We start from the raw sequence: 11116 nt of genomic DNA, 5'->3' as shown, positions 1-11116 counted from the left end.
AAGATCTCTATATTTATTAAAGTTGTTTGTTGGTTCTTAGTAATTTACATTTTTCTAAAATAAAGTCCTATTTAATTTTGAGTATGTTGTATTAAATGATGTCTAAAAGTCAAAATGCTAAGGGCCAGAGACATGGCTCAATAGTTAAGAACACTGGCTTTCTTGCAGAAAACCCAGGTTTGATTCCAGCACCCACATGGCAGCTCAAAGTCTATAGTTCCAGTTCCAGGGAATCTGTGTCCCTCTTCTGTATCTGAGGGTACTGCCTGCACATGGTACCCAGGCATACATGAAGCAAAGCTCCTATATACATTACCTTATTTGGAGGGGGGTTGGAGGTGAGATGGGGTTTCTCTGTGTAGCTCTGGCCATTCCAGAACTCACTCTATAGACCAGACTAGTCTTGAACTCACAGAGATCCACCTGCCTCTGACTCCTGGTTGCTGGGATTAAAGGCATGTGCCACCATTTCGAAACTGACATAAATGGTTTTGGGTTTTTTGGTTTTTTTTGATTTTTAAAAATTGGATATTCTCTGTTTTTACATTTCAGATATTATCCCCTTCCCCCGTACTCCCATCCCCTCCCCCTCCACTTGTTTCTTTTTCTTTTTCTTTTTTTTACAGACTTGATGCAAGATTTATTGAATGTGATTTGGTAGGGTACAGGAGAGCACTGTGGAAGCCTTCAGGAATGCAGGGTTCTCCACTTGTCCAGAGGACCACGACTGGGGATATATGTGACACCCCAGCCATCAGGAATGAGCCGTTTCTCAGCAACCATGTCTTCAAACTCATCTGCATTAAACTTGGTGAAGCCCCACTTTTTTGAGATATGGGTCTTCTGGCGCCCAGGGAACTTGAACTTGGCTCTACGCAGAGCCTCAATCTTGTGTTCCTTATTCTGCAGCTTGGTACGGATGGACATGATGACCTGGCCAATGTGAACCCTGGCCACTGTGCCCTGGGGCTTCCCAAAGGCACCACGCATACCTGTCTGGAGCCTGTCACCCCAGCACAAGACAACATCTTGTTGATACGAATGACATGGAAAGGGTGGAGCCTCACCCAGATATGAAAACCATCCTTGCCACAACTCTTTACCATGTATTTGTTGGCACAAATACGAGCAGCCTCCAATGCTTCAGAAGAAAGTTGTTCATATTCATCTGACACCATGTGGCCACAAAGTGGGAATTCATCCACTTTCGCTTTCTTCCGTCCCAAGTCAAAGATTCGGATCTTAGCTTCGGGGACACCACGGCAGAAACGAGACTTTGGGTCAGGCTTGTTCTTACAATCTCGGTAACACCGGGCAGGGCGGTGGCCCATGGTGACAATAGGATCGTCGGTGGCGAGCCAGAGTAAAAGAGCCCTCCACTTGTTTCTATGAAGGAGCTCCCTCTCCCAACCACCCTCTCCACCTCAGCACCTTGGCATTCCCCAACACTGGGGAAACACACCTTCACTGGACCAAAGGCCTCTCCTCCCACTGATGCCAGACAATGCTGTCCTCTCCTATATAGGCAACTGGAGCTGACATAAATGTTTTTCATTGTAAAAACTACATCTAAAGTCATACTATTTTTCTTGGCCAGGAATAAGTTTATGCTTACCTCCCCTGGATCAATTATGACTTTTTTGTTAGGTGTTTCTCATTTGAGACACTCTTGTTCTATCAGCCAAGCTGCCCTTGAACTCACTCTGTAGCCCAGGCTAGCTTGGAACTCAAGATTCTCCTGCCTGAGTCTCTCTAACCTCTAACCTAATGACTACAGGTGCAAGTGGGTAGAATTTAACTTCCAGGCTAGCCTTGGCTACATGTCTGGTTAGTCTGTTTTTACTAGTTTTTAAAAACAAGCCAATTATTTTTATTAATCTTCAACTTGTTCTAAGAATTTATTCTAATTTTTATTTGGACACTGTTGGGGTTTGGGAGCCAGCACACAAACCATCTGTACACCAGTCTCAATTAAGAGACCGTTGAGACAGGGTTTCTCTGTGTATTTCTGCCTGTCCTTGGACTCATTCTGTAGACCAGACTAGCCTCAAATGCATACAAATCTGCCTGCCTCTGACTGAGTGCGGGATTAAAGGCATATGCCACCACTGCTGGGCCCCACTGTCCTGTCACCTCACTTGCAGGCCACTAGTATCTCCCAAGCATCCCAGCATAGAATATTATCAGTCTAAGAGATGCCTGGCTCCATCTCAAGTCCCTTTAATCCGCACAGAGGACCTGTGTATCTACTACTCAGCTCTGAGCATTCTAATGACTGGGATGGCATAGCTCATTTCTGGGATGGCAAAAACACAGCACCATCAGGTTAGAGCTGGCTGCTACATGCTCACATAGTAACCCCATATTCCACCACTGGGGATGCCAATGGAGAAGTCAGGGCTGATGGGGAACAGCTTCCCAGAAGAGTCCTGTTCCACTGCAAGCCAGCAGAACCATTTGGCCTATCTGCAAAACAATGGGATGTTTTTGTTGGGGTTCAAACAGTTGGCACACAAATCATACATATGCCTATCTCAGTTAAGCAAGAGTTGTTTATTGAGTGCACACGATAATACTGAACATCCAGGCTTGTCTGGGATCTGAGACCCCCAAGTGAGCACTTGAGACCACCCAGATCAGAGGACCAGGCTCAAGCTTAAGTCTGAGTGTGTGAAGTGAGTGGGTGTGTCTCTGTTCTTTTACTTTGTTTCTCAAGCAAGGGAGATCACCGAGAAGGCTACTGAACAGGACGGTAGGCTAACAGCAGGCAGACGTGCCATAGTAACTGTGGGAGGTCTGGAGGACACTTCAGATTCCCTGGAGAGTGTCGGAAGGACTCTCCTTCTTTCTGAGCCTGCAGGTATAGCAGGAGGCCAATTCCAGCTAAGTCACCCTCTAATTCACCTGAAGTCTTGGAGGGTTTAGCTTTTGTGTTTGTTAGTTATCCTATTCTGTGTTCTTGTACGGATGTGAGACAGACTGAATTTACCTCGATGAATAACTTAGTGACTCACTGGAAGGAAGTTAAGGAAAGAAGAGAGAAGCTGTCTGTTGTATAAAAAAGGGCAAATTCGTCACCCTATGCTACTCAGAGTGGCCTGCCTTTGGTGTAGGGTGGCCCTCCACAGGGACCTTTGACTTGTCTGTAATCAGGACAGTTGAAGGGAGAATTTTTAGATAGGGACCACATGTTTACCCTTACCTTCCAAGTTATAATAACTTGGAAAGTCTAATGGAGGACAACCCCCTCACCCCTGTGGATAAAAGCCTTTCTTTCTCCAAGACCCACCTTGCAGGTTCTGGCCATCAGGAAAAAGAAAACAAGAGGAGAAACCTAGACCTAAGAAGAAACTGATTCTCCAAGATCCTTCTAGAGCAGGCCTGGTGCTCTTAGACCCTCTTCCTCCATATCCCCCTACCCTTGCCCCATGGCCCCACCAGCACCAGCACTGGCCCCGGGATCTTTGGCCCCATACGGGAGCAGGGTCATTCTATCCGCCCCCCTTTTGTCCCCCCCATTCTATCTCCCTTGGAAGGAGGAGTGGGAGGAGACCCTCAACTTCCCGGTCTGCCATGGAGACCTGAAGTCAGAGAGTCACCTCCCCTGATACCACAGTGGGTCTCCCACTGAGGGCACATGGGCCTCTAGATGATGAGGGCAATCAGGCTGTGCAGTATTGGCCATTCTCATCTGCTGAGCTATACAACTGGAAGTCTCAGCATCCCCCTTTCTCAGGTTATCCCAAGGGTTTGATTAATCTCTTTGAAACTGTCCTGTTTACCCATCAACCCAGTGATGACATGCAATATCTTATGACAGTCCTCTTCACCACCGAGGAGAGAGAAAGGATCCTCAATGAAGCATGAAAGAATATGCCCCTGGACATGGGGGCACCCTCGGAAAACCCAGCCGTCATTGATGTAGGATTCCCTTTAAACCAACCAAAGGTAAGGAACACCTGAAGGTCTACCACAAGCTGCCTGGAGGCCCACAAATTTGACCAAGGTACGTGAGGTTAGACAGGGATCAGACGAGTCACCTGCTGCCTTTCTAGAGTGGCTCATGGAGGCATTTCACCAATATATACCCTATGACCCCAGCAGGAAGGAGCACAAAGCTACTGTGACTATGGGTTTTATAGACCAGGCTAGTAGAGAGATCAGGAAAAAGCTTCAGAGGCTAGAGGATAAGTCGTTGAGGGATTTAGTGCAGGTTGCTGAAAGGGTCTACCATAACAGGGAGACAGAGGAGGAGAAGGAGCAGAGAAAGGAAGAAGAAAGAAGATGAAAAGAAGGTGAAAAAAGAAAAGCAACAGGAAAGGAATTTATAGAGAATCTTGCCCACAGTAGTTAGGGAAAGCAGAGAAGAGAGACCAAAGAGAAATGGAAAACTCCTTGAAAAGGACCAGTGTGCATATTGCAAGGAGAGAGGCCACTGAGCCCGAGAGTGCCCCCAACAAATGGAAGTGGGATGGGGTGGCGGGCAGGAAATCCCAGGCCTTGGGAAAGTACCCCCAAATGGCAAAGGTGTAGGCCCTTGGGGAAGAGGGTAACCTTGGAAGTTAAAACCCACCCAATTCTTGTTAGATACTGGGGCCCAACACTCGGTCCTCCTCCAAGCTGGATGGGCCAGCCTCCAGCAAAAATTTGTGGGTCCAAGGAGCCACTGGGACTAAACAATATTCATGGACTACCAGAAGAATTGTGGACCGGGTATCCCATTCATTCACGGTCATCCCTGACTGCCCCTATTCCTTGTTCTAGAGATTTGCTCTCCAAAATGGGGGCTCAGATCCACTTCCTTCCTGAGGGCCCTCAACTGAGGGGTCCTTCTGGAGAACCTGTCCAGGTTCTTTTTATTAGACTGAAAAAAGAATACAAATTGTTTTAGACCAACATCCAAAAGACAGAGGATATTGCTTGGTGGCTGGAAAAGTTCCTTCTTGCTTGGGCTGAAATGATTGGGCTAGAACATGCGTGTCTGCAGGCCCCTAGTATAAGAGCATAAGACCCAGGCTGATCCCATCTCAGTATGTCAAGTACCCGATGTCGCAGGAGGCACGAGAAGGTGTTAAGCCTCACATTGACAGGCCGCTACAACTGGGGGTCCTGTACAAATGCCACTCTGCTTGGAACACACCCCTGTTGCCTGTAAATAAGCCTCGTACTCAGGACTATCACCCTGTTCAAGATCTGAGAGCCGGGAGCCGCTTCTTGGTTGATGGCCAGCGGAAGGCTTGGAGCTGTAGTGGTATAGCAGGTAAGCCTTCGCGTGCACAGGGCCGCTCATCACCAACAGGGACTCCTCACCTCGCAAGGCAAGATCACCAAGAACAAACCAGAGATAGTTTCCCTACTACAGGCCCTTTGTAAACTGACAAAAGTGAATATAATCCATTGCCCTGGGCACCAGAAGGGTGAGGACCCCATAGCTAGTGGGAACCGCCTAGCAGACCCGGTGGAAAAGGAAGTACAGATGAAAGAAATAAAGACTATCCTCTTGACAAACACCACCCGGGAGAAGAGAGCCCAGATTGGAACTTGAGAAATGGCCACCATCTGGGTACACTGATCATGAGCTTAAGTTGAATAAGGGTGCCCCACTAACATTTGGACAAAAATGGACACTGAAAAACACTGGAGGGAAAAACCATCCTACCAGAACATCAGGCCCTTGGACTGCTTATACAAATGCACAGATAGACCCACCTTGGTAGTGGAAAACTAGAACAGGCGATCAAGTGGCCCGGTGTAGTTATTTTAAATTTAGAAAAACTAGCAGACATGACAGCTAGAAATTGTGAAGCTTGTCAGAAGGTAAATGCCTATCCCACTAAGGCACCATCAGGGAAAAGGCTAAGGGGTAATCATCCTGGAATATTTTGGGAAGTTGATTTTACTGAAATCAGACCAGGAAAATATAAGGGTATAAGTACCTTTGTAGGTACTTTTTCTGGATGGGTAGCCCACCAAGAGAGAACCGAACAGGTGGTTGTGAGGAAGATACTAGAGGAGATACTTCCTCAATTTGGTATGGCTAAAACCATGCTCAGATAACAGACAAGCCTTCATTTCTCAGGTAAACCAGGGAGTGGGTAAGTTTCTGGGGATAGATTAGAAGTTCCATTGTGCATACCATCCCCAAAGTGCAGGGCGGGTAGAAAGGGTGAATAAGACCTTGAAGGAGACCTTAACCAAATTGTCCTTAGAGACTGGTGCAGACTGGGTGCTGCTCCCTCCCATGGCACTGTTTAGGGCCAGAAATACCCACTATCACTTCTATCCAACTTCTTTCAAGAAATGGGAACCTCACTCTCTTGACCCCCTCAGAGTGACTTTTCAGGCTGACAAGGATCTTATATCTCGATTGCGAGCTTTCCAGACCAGCCACCAGGAATTGTAGTCTAAACTTAGTGACTGTATAACACAGGTACCCCAGAGATTCCACAGGAGTGCCAAGGATTGACTATATGTTAAAAGGCAACGTGCTGAAAACTTGGAAACAAAGTGGGAAGGGCCATTCCTGGTGTTCTTGACCACCCTGACTGCCTTTAAAGTGGATGGAGCGGTGTGAGCAGTTCAAATGGAGTGGTGGATCCAAGAGCCACAGTGGCAGAATTCCCACAGCACCAAAGTCATCCTGCAGGAACTGCGGCGCTTGATGATGTCAAAAGGGAACATGAAGGAAGCTGCCACAGCCTCCAGAAGGACAGTGTTACAGCAACTAGTCACCAAGGCCCCAGCCTCCCTCCCCATCCAACCCAAGTCTTCATGTTCCATAGTAGTGAATTTTCTAGATACATCTGTAGACCTCAAAGTGCTGGAGAGGAGGCCCCACTCAGACTTCATCCTGAGACACTGTTCTGATACTAACTCCTTGTCCATTTGAAACACCTTAAGTTGTGCTGTGTAACATCATTGTCGGGTGTAACCGCTGTCTGCCTGGTTGAACTTCTGGGATCAAGAAGGTGTGTTGAAATCGGTTTCCTCTGGGAGCGGTGGGCACAGCTAACGCAACTGTAAATAGACACATCACACAGTCACCTGCTGCTGGCACATGGCCTGGGTACGCCTTTGCCTGCCCCGCCCTCCACCACAGCTGTGTGGTGGCCCTTAGAATAGATGGGAAGGCTTCAGGTAGCAGCTGTGGAACTGACCATTGCTGGGCTTGGGGCGCTTTGGCTGCACCCCTGCTTTCTTAAGTCTTAAGTGATGCCCCACCCAAGCCATGGTTCCCACTCCTCCACTCCTACCCTTGGCCAAAGCTTAGATTGTATCCTCTTCTCCCACTGAAATTGGCCGTGGGTGAGGAATTCGGGGCTTCCCGTCTCCCCACCTTTATCAAGGGGTGCTGCTTTCCCCCTCCTCGAGTCCCCTGTTGCCCGTCACCACCCAACACTCGCTGTGGCCAGAAGCCATCAGATGAGGTTGGAAGAGCCTGGCCTCCCTCACTTAGCTCCAGACCACACTCCTTCACTGCCACCAGCCTGGAAAGTGAGCGCCGGGTCCTTGGCCCTGCCGCCACCATCAACCTTGAGTGTTGAGCTCAGGTCTAGAGGTGAACAGAGCAGTCACAGGGTGACTCAGACAGGCCAGCGCTCAGGATCCTTGGTGCATATATGCCTAGAGAAAAGCCAGAGAGTCCTCAGTGCACATGGTTCTGAGCTGGTTTCTTTTCCCATAATTGCTTTGCTTTTACACATTGAAGAGGTTTGAACTGGGCTCTCAGTCACCCTAGCCACCACTGGTCTGATGTGAGCCCGACAGCAGGACACTAGGCCTTGACCCTGGGGCTCAGGTTTCAGACCCTCGGCAGGGACCCAGAGGAGCTCTGTGTTTGCAGATGTTTGCAGATCGGTGGGCCTGGCCTCCTGGTTCATTGCCACGTTCCCCACTCTCTTCAGGACCACTAAATGTTGAAATGTGGATGCATAAGGAAATAAAGGCAATTTGTTGTGTTGCAAAGGGGAAAAAATGAATTACAGATTATTCATTTTATACTATGTTCTCCTATTTAGGTTGATACTCTATCATAATTAGACTCAGATAATACATTTGCATCTCTTTTATTTTCTCTCCCCCCCCCCCCAAGACAAGGTTTTACTGTGTAACCTTGGCTGTCCTAGAACTCACTCTGTAGACCAGGCAGGCCCTGAACTCACAGAGATCCACCTGCCTCTGCCTCCCAAGTGCCACCACTGCCCAGCACATCTGGGATTTTACAAAAACTGTTCTACTGTGTCTTTAATTCTCTCTCTAAAATTTTCAGTGTATATGTGCTTCTAACACTTGATCTTTGCCAAAAGTGATATCCACTTGTTTTTAGTTAGTTACTATTTGAAATACTTTTAAAAATCTAATCTGATAATATTGGCTTATTTCATATATTTAAAGGCCTGAGTTGGGTTTTCTGGCACCACATGAAAGAAAGGAGAAGAGAAGGGAAGAAGAGACACAAGGAGGGAGAAATGATAGAGGGAGAGAGAGGAAGAGACGGAGACAAAGAGGCAGCATGGCGCTGTTTTACCCCCATCCTGGGTCAAATCTTCTCGTATCAAATAAAGAGAGGCAAACCCCCTCCACTCTCCTCACACTCCGCCCTGACCCTGCGTATCTGTCCTTCCCAGGTGCCTTAAAACAGCATACAGGAGGCCAGACAGGCTGCTCAGTGGTTAAGAGCACTGGCTGCTCTTCCAGAGGACCTGGGTTCGACTCCCAGCACAGACGTGATGACTCACAACCCTCTGTAACTCCTGTCCCAGGCGATCCCACTTCACCTTCTGGCCTATAGGAGCACTGCATGTGCTACACAGACATACACGCAGGCAGAACACACACACATAAAATTTAAAAGGGAGAGAAGAAGGAATACTGTATAGTAAAGGCCACTGAGGAAAGGGCCAACCCCATTTTGCCCCTGGAGGCATTTTAAGACTTTAGAGCAGGGATTGAGGGAAAAAGAGGAAAAAAAGAATAAGAAAAAAAATGACTTTAGCTCTAGGTTAGGTTTCTATTTAGTGTAAAGATCAGTTTCTGTTTCTGTGAATTAGGCTGTGCCCGACCCTGTCGCATGTTTTAGGATTCCTTTTACTGCCTTGGTCTTGCGTCTGTGACCATGCTTGCCGGTAAAATTCCCTACCTTGCAGTTTTGCCCTATAAAAGAGGTTTGAGAAATTGTTCTCCTGAGCCCCGCCTCAGAGGGAGACAGCTGCAGACTTAGTTCTCTGGTGTGCACACTGAAGCTTCCTTTGATCTGGCCATAATTTGAGGTTGGTGGTCTTTCTCCTGGAGTCAGTGTGATGAACACAACCATCTCCTACCCGCTGTCCGTCTCAGTCTGATAGTCAAGTCGCTCACACTGCCCCACTATCACTGGCTTTACAGATCTCAGATCCATCTTGTCCTCTCAGGACACCTTCAGCAGCTGTAGAGCAGGCTGGCCTCACACTCACAAATTCAACTCCTGCCTTCCAAGTGCTAGGATCAAAAGCTTGTTTTTGTTTTTCAAATCAGCTCAGACCACTGAAATTAAAAAGCACTTTTCTAAACCCTTCCAGTTTTGCTTATTGCTCTGCATTTACTGTTGGCTGTAAGATGGGGTCAGCAGCAGCCACGAAAGATTATAGACAAAAGGAATAATTTCTAAAAGGATGTGTCCACGGCCTTTCTGTAGCAGCCCCTCCTCCCCCTGGATATCCAGCCACGGGAGTAGACAGGAGCAGCGTTCGGGTACCTGGGTGGACCACCAAGCTACAAGTGAAGTGATAGAAGGTAAGTCATCCTTGGGAAAGAGGAGGTGATATCTGGGCAGTTTTCTGGGGTTTGTACTGTCATGGAACCTGTGAGTCTCCAGGGGACCATGGGCTCTGTGGAGGTAGAGCTGAAGGAGAAATGGTCGGTAAGAGACCGGGAGAGATCTAAGACACACACTACCTGTAGCATCCTTATGCCAGCTGTACCACTCAAACCGGAGCGTGCACAACACAGCCAGCTCTGCAGGGGCCAGCAACCAGCAACATTACTCTGCACAGCCAGAGAGCAAAACTGGGCTTCTGAGAGCAGATGGGATAGCAGTTGCCATGGTTCTGCCTGTAGTCCGGAAGTATGCACTTCCGAGTTGGACCCCTGAAAACAAGCCTAAGCGGCCCCTCACTATGGATGAAGAGCATACAACTCCCAAAGGTCACCGCGGCACACTGCGGCAAGGCACTTCCGGTCATCAATGACGCATTTTCGCTTATAGCCTCGATGGTCCCCGTTATAAGACCCGGTCCACCATCCCCGTTAGCTATGTGGCCTGATCAGAAGACTTTCATAGCGCTCCTGGTCCCGGAAGTTGTGATGCTCCATATGATTATCACGCAGATTGGCCCCGGAGCCATCTTGTAGAATTAGCTGTCAGAAAGACCTCAACACTTGGGGGCAGTAAAGCTGACTGAAAGGTCTACTAATCCAAAGCAGCGGTTCTCAACTTTCCTTTAATACAGTTCATCGTGCTGTGACTTCCAACCATAAAATCATTTCATTGCTAGTTCATAACTAATTTTGCCATGGATCATAATGTGAATATCTGTGTTTTCTAGTTATCCTAGGCAACCCCTGTGAAACGATGGCCCCTTGAGAGGAGACCCTGTGAATCACAGGTTGAGAACCACTGGTCGAGAGCACTTAATGCTTTACAGAAGACCTAGGCTCAACTGCCATTCAAAACTTCAGTTCCAGGAGATCCTATGACCTATGTGGGCACTGGGTAGCATTACGTACACAATAAAAAATATTTTTCCAGGACATCCAAGACTACAAAAGGATGACATGAAGAGGGAAGTGGGGAGGAAGAAGTACAGAGGGAGGAAGATGGATGGATGAATGAATGCAGACTGAGCTCAGGAGTGTTGATAATCCCAGCACGCAGGAAGCTCATGCAGTTACATCTGGAGTTCTTGGTCAACTTAGGAAATAAAGACCCTATTGCAAATAAATACAAAAAAAGATAAACTATTACATGAAAAAGTTAAATGAATTAAAATAAAAAAACAGAGTCATAGGCTTTAGAAGAGGTATTCAGAGCTCATAGGAAAAATAAAACATGCTTGAATGGCAAAAGACAGTGTGAATG

General features: G+C 47.6%; 1 pseudogene across 1 annotated transcript; it reads right to left on the bottom strand.

The window, feature by feature from the left end:
• Positions 1-687: 687 nt before the first annotated feature.
• On the bottom strand, positions 688-1350 carry LOC308439021 (large ribosomal subunit protein uL16-like; annotated as a pseudogene). The gene has a single exon. The product of its transcript is annotated as a large ribosomal subunit protein uL16-like (transcript).
• Positions 1351-11116: the final 9766 nt, after the last annotated feature.

Source organism: Micromys minutus (assembly GCF_963924665.1).
Source record: "Micromys minutus genome assembly, chromosome: 29".
In the NCBI taxonomy this organism is placed as follows: Eukaryota; Metazoa; Chordata; class Mammalia; order Rodentia; family Muridae; genus Micromys; species Micromys minutus.
This window is presented reverse-complemented; position numbering and strand designations above follow the sequence as displayed.